This window comes from Pleurodeles waltl, chromosome 5 (genome assembly GCF_031143425.1).
Source record: "Pleurodeles waltl isolate 20211129_DDA chromosome 5, aPleWal1.hap1.20221129, whole genome shotgun sequence".
Classification (NCBI taxonomy): Eukaryota; Metazoa; Chordata; class Amphibia; order Caudata; family Salamandridae; genus Pleurodeles; species Pleurodeles waltl.
In genome coordinates, this window is record NC_090444.1 from 1593104392 (window position 1) to 1593114574 (window position 10183).

Below are 10183 nucleotides of genomic sequence, written 5' to 3' on the forward strand. Positions count from 1 at the left end.
GGATAAGATTAAAGGGTACCATTAAGATATAAGCAAATGAAGAACAGCAAATAATTGCTAAAAATTACATGAAATTATATATTTTAAAGAAGGTTTAAACCCAAGACCTAGGTATTTAATTTTATCACTGTTCCAGTGAAAATTTGAAGATTTAAAATCTTCAGGAATGCAGAATTTATTTAAAGGAAGTATTTCACACTTATCTTTATTTAACTTATACCCTGAGATAGAAGCAAAATTCTTTACTTCGAATAGAAAGGAAGGAAGTAAAGACTTCTGATTCAATATAAAAAGTAAGATGTCATCAGCATCAGCCGCACACTTTATCTGTCTTTCCCTATATCGGAAACCATGTAAATTTGTATTAGCTCTAAGTTTCAATAAAAAGGGTTCCAAGGCAAGAACAAATAAAAGTGGTGACAACAGACATCCCTGACAGACTCCTCTATAGAGCGAGAACGAGGAAGAGATGAGATCATTTAGAAAAATAGCTGCCTTAGAAGAAGAGTATAATAATAAAATTAGATTTATGAATTTATTTCCAAAGCCAAACCATGAAGCGTTAAAAAAATAAAGACCCAATTAACACGATCAAAAGCTTTGTCAGAGTCTAGAGCAATTGCAGAAAGAGAGTCCTTATAAATCACAGATTTATTTAAAATATTGAAAAATAATCTTGTATTGTTAGATTATAGATGTCTTTTAATAAAACCAGACTGCTCCTTACCAATTAATTTAGGGAGAATCAGTTCCAAATGCACAGCAATAATTTTAGCAAAGATAACTAGCGATATAGGTCTATAATTCTTACAAAGCTTTGGATCCTTGTTATCATTTGGTATAAGAACTATCAGTGCCTCTTGAAAAGAACCGCCAGAGGTTTTTGTGTTGACAAAATATGTAAAAAGCTGAAATAATCTTTGGATTAATAATTTAGAAAAATGTAAATAAAATTCAGTAGTAAAGCCATCTGGGCCTGGAGCTTTACCTTTCTTGATAAGATGTATAGCATTGAGAATATCCTTAATGGAAATATCATTATCAAGAGCAGAAAACTCAGAAGAGGGAAGCACAGGTGGATTAATGGTAGACAAATATTTATCAATAAGATCCTGCTGGATTCAGGAATATATAGTTGTGTGTAAAAATGAACGAATTCACCCAACATTTCTTTATTCGTATGTAGTAAAAAATTGGAAGAGTTATAAAGAGAATCTATCTTTGTTCTATCTTTTTAAATTTTAAGATAAAGTGCTAAAAGTTTTCCTGATTTGTTTTGGTCTCCATAGTACTTAGCACTAGATTTGAGAAGATAAGCATTAGCAATATCAGTCGAATTTTTATTGAAAGTAAATTTAGCTTGAAGTGATTCATTAACGCAACTTGTGGACTTGTAAGAGTAATATAGATTCTCTAATTGTTTGATACAATCCATCAAATGCTGTCATTTTTTAGTAGCCATTTTCCTATAATTAGCAACATACGTAATAATAAAATCCCCAGAGGCTGCTTTGAAAGTGTCCCAAATAGTTTGAACAGATAGCTGAGGAGTATCATTTTCTACAAAAAATTGTGTTGCAAACCTCTCAAAAAGCTGAGTAAAGTTAGTATCAAGAAGTAATGAATTATTAAATCTTCATCTAATGCTGGGCTGGCTATTTGCGATAAGATCAAGATCCAGACTCACTGGAGCATGATCCGAAATTAATATAGACCCAATTTCCGAACCCAAAACATGTTGTACGAGATGCTGTGAATCAATCCTTGATTGGGAAGAATATACAAGGGAAAATAGGAAATTTCCTGTAATGTAGGGTTACACAATCTCCAAACATCAGTTAATGCTCTTTGTTGAATCATAGAAGTAAACTGAAAATATATGGTGGATGGTGCAAATCTAGAGCAGGATTTACGATCAATAAAAGGGTCCATAACAATATTACATTCTCCCCCAAAAATATTTATCTGAGAGAAACATTAACTTAACTAAAATTTCATTCCAAAAAGATTTATCAGGTTGGGTTGGAGCATAAACATTAAATATAGTTAAAGGTACTTTATTAATATACATTGAAACTATAACCCATCTACCCATCACATCAAATTCCTGAGAAATATCCGTAATATTCAAAGCTTTATGGCACAGTATAATAACTCTGTTTCTCTTCCCCGTGCCCAGAGACGAAAAAACATGACCTACCCATTGTCTTTTAAGTTTGGTCACCTCATTTTCTAATATATAAGTCTCTTGCAACAGGGCAATATCAGCTCTCAATTTTAAAATATGTGTTAAAACTCTTTGACCCCTTTTAACCTTTAGCATTCAGTGAAAGAACTCTAATTGTCATTTAATATATAGAATAAATAATATGACCATGACTTAATGCAAATAAACCAAATAGTGTTATAGAAAAATTAAACCAGTAGAAATAATTTAACGTACAAAAAGAGAAGAATAGCACTATGAACAGGTGAAAATAGAAATAGAAAAAAGGAAGAAGGAAAAAATAGTAAAAGAAGAGGAAATGGAAAGGTAAGAAGCAAACAAAATACAATATAGAAGGAAACATTAAAACTACAGAAAATACATAGAAAAAGGAATAAAAACATACCTACAAGACAAATACAACGTGAGGGTGGTGAAACTCCAAAGGGAAGACTACGCAACCTTCACTCCACGACTGCAGACACGGAAGGAAAGAGGGACCAGGTCACTCAGGCTGCTACCTCAAAACACGGATACTTTAATGAAGGGAGATCTAAAAAGAGAGGAAAATAGGGAACTTCAAATCCCGTAGATAATCTGCCACTGTTAAGAACAAATAAGCCATGAATGGGCATAACCATTAAATAGAGAAATAAGAAAGAAAAAGCAAGACAAATTCAATACAATAGTCAAGTTTCCGATATTTTAGAAATGTCCATCTTTTCACCTCTACAAGAGTCAATAAATTGCTGAAATAATATTGGGTCTTCATACGTGGTGGTCTTATTATTGTAGGTCACCTTAAACAAACATGGATGGAAGAGACCATATTGAGCATTAAGCGACTGTAATGCTGGATGCATATCCAGAAATTTATTTTCTTTATCTGCCTGTTGACTTAGCATAATCCTGAGTAAAAAAAAGATTGGAACCTGACCACGTGACCCAACCTTTAGTCCTTGCTGCTCTGGGACCCTTTAGCAGGTCAACACATTCCAAAAAATAAAGTGTTATTCCTCTTGGTTTCTTTGACGTTGAAGCCAAATGTGAAGGATGACCAAGTCTATGTGCTCTTTGTATATTTAAAGCAGGAGAAGTAGGCAGATCCAGAAGTTTGGGCAGAAAGGACTGAAAGAAAGATAAGGAGTCCGAACCTTCAGTTCCTTTAGCTAGACCATAAATACATAGATTATTTCTTTGGTTCCTGTTTTCTATATCCTCTGCATGCTTCTTCAACATAACTACTTCAGATTGCAGAGACGTAATAGACACTACTGAGTCCTCAAACACTTCCACTCTTCGTTCTACAAGAGAGACTCTGTTCTCCACATGAGACCATTTGTCGTCCAATATTTGTAGTTGTTTATTTGTATCTTCCATATATGCTTCAAGAAGTAACTCCATAGATATAGGTATCTACAACTTTAATAGGAGATGGAGGATCCATTTTAGCTCTCTTATTCGTAGTCGTTGAAACAGTTACTGGAAGCTTGAGTGATATTTTATTAACAGTAGAGGGAGAAACAGGTGTTGAAGGTGTAATATCAAGATTAGTAGCCCCTGTACTCTCCATATTTGACAAAGGAGCAAATGAGTTTGACAAAGGAATGCTATTGGAACTTTTATGACTTTGTACTTTGATATTAGTCAGTTGAAGGTTCCTAGATCTGCCCATAAGCAAAAGTATACAGTTTTGCCCAATGCGAAGTAAATCTTGTATTGTATGAAGTAAAAAGTCGCCTCAGAAATGAAATGAGAGTAGACCAAAATATTAAATAAACTGGACAAAATCCGTCAAAAAGCAGGATACGAAGAGCAGAGAGCATAAGCATACACTTTTAGGCCAAAAAGTACAGAAATATTCTCTCAGGCAGCAACTTATAAAGAAGAAGAAAAAACTGTCATGTGAAAATAAAAACAAAATGGCAGTCGCATTTGAATCCTCAGACGACCGCCATTAAATTCAAAGAATTAGGGCATTTAAAAGTCATTCTAAGGGGAATAATGCACTTCAGACATATTCCCCCAACTTTTCCTCTCAAAATTATTATAAAAAATACCCTTGAAAAACAAGCCGATTCCCTCACCTCCCGCCACTGTCACAGAGCTCCGAAAAAGGCAGCCAACTTCATACAGCGCCAAGCCACGCCCCCCTTGCTGCATAATTCTGAATCACTTGTAAACTTTGAATCTAGTATGACGGTAAATCTAAACAAGCAGCATTGCAAAAGATGAGGCCTGAGGATATAAAAGCTTTCCAGATTGTGAGGTTTTCTGCAGGACTGAAGAGAGAGTGTTGGCCTCATAGTACGTAGGTGAAAGAGGCACAATTTCATCACTTGGTGCACTTGGTCTTTAGAAACTCTGTGGATTTCATTGAACATAGAATCTCAGTTTTGTAATTATTGAGCTTTACGGAGTTTTTGCTGATCCAGCGTTACACATTAGCAAGACAATTGTGCATCTTAGTTGCCACCATTCGGGTTTCACTTTCAAGTTTGACAATAATGTGGGTATCATCTGCATCTGAAAATAAATGAAACTAAGGCGTTTACATCAGATGGACAAACAAAACCTAATAAAGATTAAAAATCAACAGGGACAGAAGACAGCTTTGAGGCAACCTGCAGGAGCATGATCTTTCTGAAGATTCAAAAGTGGTCAGCACCACTCTCAATGATTTCTGAGATAAACAAGCATTTACAATAAAATAGGTCTCGCATTTGCAAGAGTTAGAGTTATTGGCATTGTAAATGACAATGTCTTTTACCTATGTGTTTTGGTTTGGAGTGTAGTGGATGTGTATGGTGTGGTGTCGAACTATGTGGGTTGTATTGGAAGTGTAAGTTGTTGAATTGTGTAGGGTGGAATTTTGTGGTGGAGTATATTTGAGTAGTGGAATTATGTGTCATGGTGAATTGATAGGGGTGAGAGTTGCACAGAACAGATAGTAAGGAAAATAGAGAGGGATAGGTAGTTTGTGCAGGAAGTGGTGAATAAACTTGAGACAGAGGAGCAGAAAGAGTGTGTGAGAAAGAAAGAAAGAAAGAAAGAAGGGAAGAGCAGGCCACAGACACACAAAGAGGGAGAACTTGTGTATGCAGAAGACACCTTGAAAAGGCATGGAAAAGAAATTGAACTTAGTGTGTGTGAGCAGGCAGTATAGAGAGGAGTTAGAGAGTGTGAGGGAGGACGAGAGGTGGCAGTGGGATTGGGATATGAGAGGGGTAGTGGCAGTGTGAGGGAGAGATGAGGGGGCAGTAGGTGTGTGGGTGAGAGTTGACAGGGTTGCTGGAAGTGGAAGGGAGAGATGTGTTGGATTGGAATTGTTTGTTGTGGAATTGTGTGGCGTGAAGTTGCTAGTGGAAATATGTGGTATGTCAGTGACATACATTTGAATGTTGTATCCTAGAATAGCTACTCATGCAAGCTTAAAATGGATCCTGAGGTAGGAATGTGGGTTGTGAGAAAAACCCAAGACCATATGAGCTCTTTTCATATTTACATGAGACTTTAATGGAGAGCACTTGTGCTTCCCTCAGGCAATTGTACTGAGGTTCAAGCGAGAGTGTGTGTGCAGAATGTACCACAAAAGAAGATCAAAGACAGAGCCACAAACCTTTTTTTATTTTCTCCTGAGGGCTCCTGCACTTTATCACGCAAGCTGGCAAATGGCATCTGAGTGATTAAAGCTGGGCTATCAAAATGAGCAGTACCAGCCCACAGGCTGCACTACTTTGACATTTTCACTGCCTGCTGCTGAGAAATGGAGAGAGGCTGAAGAGCGCAGCGACGGAAACAGGGAAAACAAATACCTAGCAACTTTTGCAGAACACCAATGTAGAGGGGCCCTCAAAAGTGGTTGTCAGCTGCGCTGGTAGACTTCATTTTCAGACATGCATAGACAGCGTTGTCTGTGCATGTGGTCGGCACCAGTTTATTGGCATAGTGTGTTTTTGCTTGTGATACAGTTCACTTCCAATATGGTGCCCTCGTTACGTCACATTTAATAACCCTGAGTTGAGAGCTTAACACCATGAAACAGTAATATCTTCTGAGAAAAGGTTTCTGCAGGTATTTTCCTTTTTATGTTCCCAGAGTTACACTTAGCTCTACAATAGTGCTGACCAGGCACCTTTTCCATGCTGTAATCCAGTATAAACATGATGACACCACATTGCTCAATTATTTGTGACATGGTAATACTGCTATAGCAATACAATAATTTCGCAACCTACCGGCTGTATACATGCATGTGGGAGAGCTGTGCATTGTAGCAAGAATCGCTCCCATAATATGATGTAGTAACACCACATGCTGTGATACCGTGTCCGGACCCTTAATTTACAAACTTCCTCTTCAGGACATAATTCGAACTTACCCTCAAGTAAATAAACATACTACAGGAAAAAAACTATTGAGTTCTGCTTAAATGAAGACGGTAAACCATTTTACCTGAAGGACATATTATTTCATTTTTCTGTTTTTTTTTTAATGAGAACGTGAGAGTGCAGTCTGCCCAATGAGCACAACACATACCCCCAACATCCACATTTATTTACTCTTAAGGAGGGCTTGTGATATGGTGGTTCTCCATTTACCATTCATGTCCGCTGAAATCTTTCCTTCATCTCACAGACTGTAGGCAGACTAGAAATATAAGTCCCTGGCAGTACTCACGTATAATGCTTAAACCGCTGGAGGCACTTGAGAGCAAGTTGTGAGCTGACTTTTTTCCACTTTGTAAGAGTAACATAATTAATGAATTTTTGCACATTTTCAACCCAAGACCCACAACTGAAAGTAAGAAAAACAAATCGCTCCACCTTGGAACATGTTGACAAAGAGCTGACAGGAAACATGCAGCTGTGGGCTCTTACTGTCTCTCTCAGGCTTGGTATTTGTGCTTGTGCAAACATAGAACAAATAGAAAGACTAAATACAACATCCAGTGAAATGGCTGCTTCCAGGCTGATATTCATGAGACCTTCATCTTTGAAGAGAGTGATTTCATGGGTATGAGTTGCGTCGGCAAAAATCTTTCTTTTTCCAAATAGAAAACACTGAAGATTTGATTGTTTGTAAATCATTAATAAATATGCAGATTGCATCTATAAATTACATATCATTATTTTAAAGTCAATAATCAACAAATGTTGTGAACAGCTAATTTAACACAGTTTAATAAAGATGTGGATCACTTTCTGGCATAAAGAATAAACGTCAAATTTATTTCCCTCTATTTCACAGACCATATCCATTTGTATGTAAAACAAACAGGAACCCTTTCCATTTTAAATATGGTATTGGCTTTCCCTTGTCCCAGAAGCGGACAGAAGCCATTTTAGGCAGCATGCTCAGAGTTTTGTTTTTGTCAGCTTGTCTGCTCCACTGTTTGTGGCGGTGACTCTGGTTAGTATCTGGTTAGTATCAGTGAGTGGAGACATTAGTGATAAAATAAGCTTTTTTAAATACTCTAGAGCTGTTAGCATTTTCCAATACGGGAAACACCATTATTTCTCTGAAGCTCACTTGCATGTCTTCTGATGTATGTGCCCCTGAATTAGTTGCTTACTCTGGGATCCTCTAAGCCCTTTCTCACCTTCCAATCTCTGAGTCCTCTCTTAGCAATCAGGCCCTAAAACTCCTGAATCCATGCTTGCCCTTGACCAACATGACCCCAGCAGTTCATGTATACCCTCTTGTCTGTAGGCTTCTGTTCACCCTTATGAATCAATAAGTTCTGCTCATCCTAAGGCCTTGAGACTCTTGCTCACTATCAGTTGGTCTCTTACCTACCCACTAATTGAAAGAACCCTGAAACTCATTTACACTCTACAGCCCTCTGACACTCCTGCTCAGATATTTAAGGTTTCAGCTCACACTCAGGTGCCTTTGGATTCCAGTTCATCATCTGGTCACCTGATTTCTCTGTTCACCACCAGACCCTGTAGCTCTTGCTCACTCTTACTTGGAAGTTCCAGGACATCTTTATTTTCCTGAGGACCATGTTTACCATGAGATTACAAATAAATTATATTTCCATATGCCTCTCTTGATATTCTGCTCACCCTAAGGGCATGGGGTGTATTGCTCCAACAGAGTGCTGAAGCTCTTGCTAGCCCTAAATCCTCACAGTGGGCAATAGGTGTGAGCATATGCTTCAGAAACATGGCTCATTTTAGATCCCAAAGCCTCAAGCTCACCCTCACAGTTGTGAGGTTTGTGCTCACTTCAAGCTACTCAAAACACTTCTGACTCTAATGTCTTCAAGACTCCTGCTTCTCCCAGTGGCTGTTGCTCACCAGGGGTGCTAAGGCGCCTTCTCAGTGTCATTTCAATCAAGCAATCTATCAATAAGCGCTTGTAGAGTACATCCATTCACCCATGAGAGCATCCAGGTGCTAAGAATCTCCCTGGCCACAGTCAAAAAGCCATGTCTTGAGTCTCTTTCTGAATTCAGCGACAGAGGGCGATGTTTGCAGGAAGAGGGGTAAGTCATTAAGGTCTTGGCGGTCCTTTACTTGTAGCTCCTGGCCATGCTCAAGTGCCCAGAGGTTCTTTCTTACAGATATTAATCAATGAAGCTCCTACCCACCTTAGGCTCTTGGGCACATGTCATTCTCAAGTTACTGAATCCCCTTCTCAATTTCACATCCCAGACATGCTTGCTTACCTTCAGATCACTGACTTTCCATAAAACCCTTAGGTCTACTTATGCCTCTGCCTACCCTTAATAAGTCAGAACTCCTGTGCTAAACTTCAGGCTTCAGTAGCTGGAAGCATCCAAGTCTTTTATGGACCCTTTTGTTGCCACACAGAAGTCTCTGCATGCGCGATGTGTTAGCAGTTGTAACACAGCTTGACACCTGATTACTTTTATACTGTGGGCAGGGACATGATCTGAATCTGCTTGACATGCTGTAGGAAGTCACTCCAACTGCAGCCTTTCTTTTCATTTTCCATACACTACCTGTGCCCTTGCTCCCTCTTTCGCTTACCCACATCTTTGAACAGCCCTTCACTCCTCTTGCTAGTGTTTAGCCCTCTTTCCCCTTTCTTTACTCTTGTGTTTCACCTGAACTCTCACATTCCAACCCACCACAACTATTAGATTTTCTATGTGTCTGCATGCCTGTCCATATTTCAGACATACAGTCTTTCTCTCATTCTACAACGCCCACTGTTTTAATAACATCCTTGAGAATTCTCCCTTTCATTCTTCCTACTCTCTCATTTTTTATCTCTTTTTTTGTGTCACCCACTCTCTCCTAGTTGCTCTGAATTTCACTATTTTCATCACCTCTGCGCTATTTCCCTCCCTCTCTTGTAGTCTATAAATTCCTTCTCTCTCTTACTCCTCTGAACACTCTAGTCTTCATTGGGTTTCTACCTCCTAGGTCTTTATTCCCCACCGTTTCGATTTCTGTTGCCTCTTTGAGTTTTACTTTAGTTCTTTTTTCCCTCTTAAATATTCTCTTTCTCTTCAATTGTGTTTTTTTCATGCCAGTCACCCTCATTTCTCTCTAGCCCTTGAAATTGTTATATTTCATTGAGTCCCATTTATTGAAATCCTGCAGTCAATAACTATCTGCTTTAGCAAACCTTGCCATTTGCAGAAGGCCATTCTCTGTAGACATTAAATCGATTACCGTCTTTGTGAGTGCTTTCAGTTCTGCATGCTTCCAAAGGCATTTCAGGAAAGTGTAGGGGTCTTATTGTATCTTTAGAAGCGATCAGACGCAAGGTGTGTTATAGACTTGAACAGTAAAGGAAAATCCACCTGTTTCTGGAGGAAGTGTTAGAAGCAAAGGAGAATTCACAGATGGCATTTCTTTTACCATACTATCACTTTCTTGAAGGGATAGTACTATCCTACCTCTTACTTGGGTTTTACTTCAGATTTAGCACTACCTCTAGGTATTGCCAACCTCTAAATCAAGCTATAGACTGCTGAAATGTCAGTAGTAAGAAGCG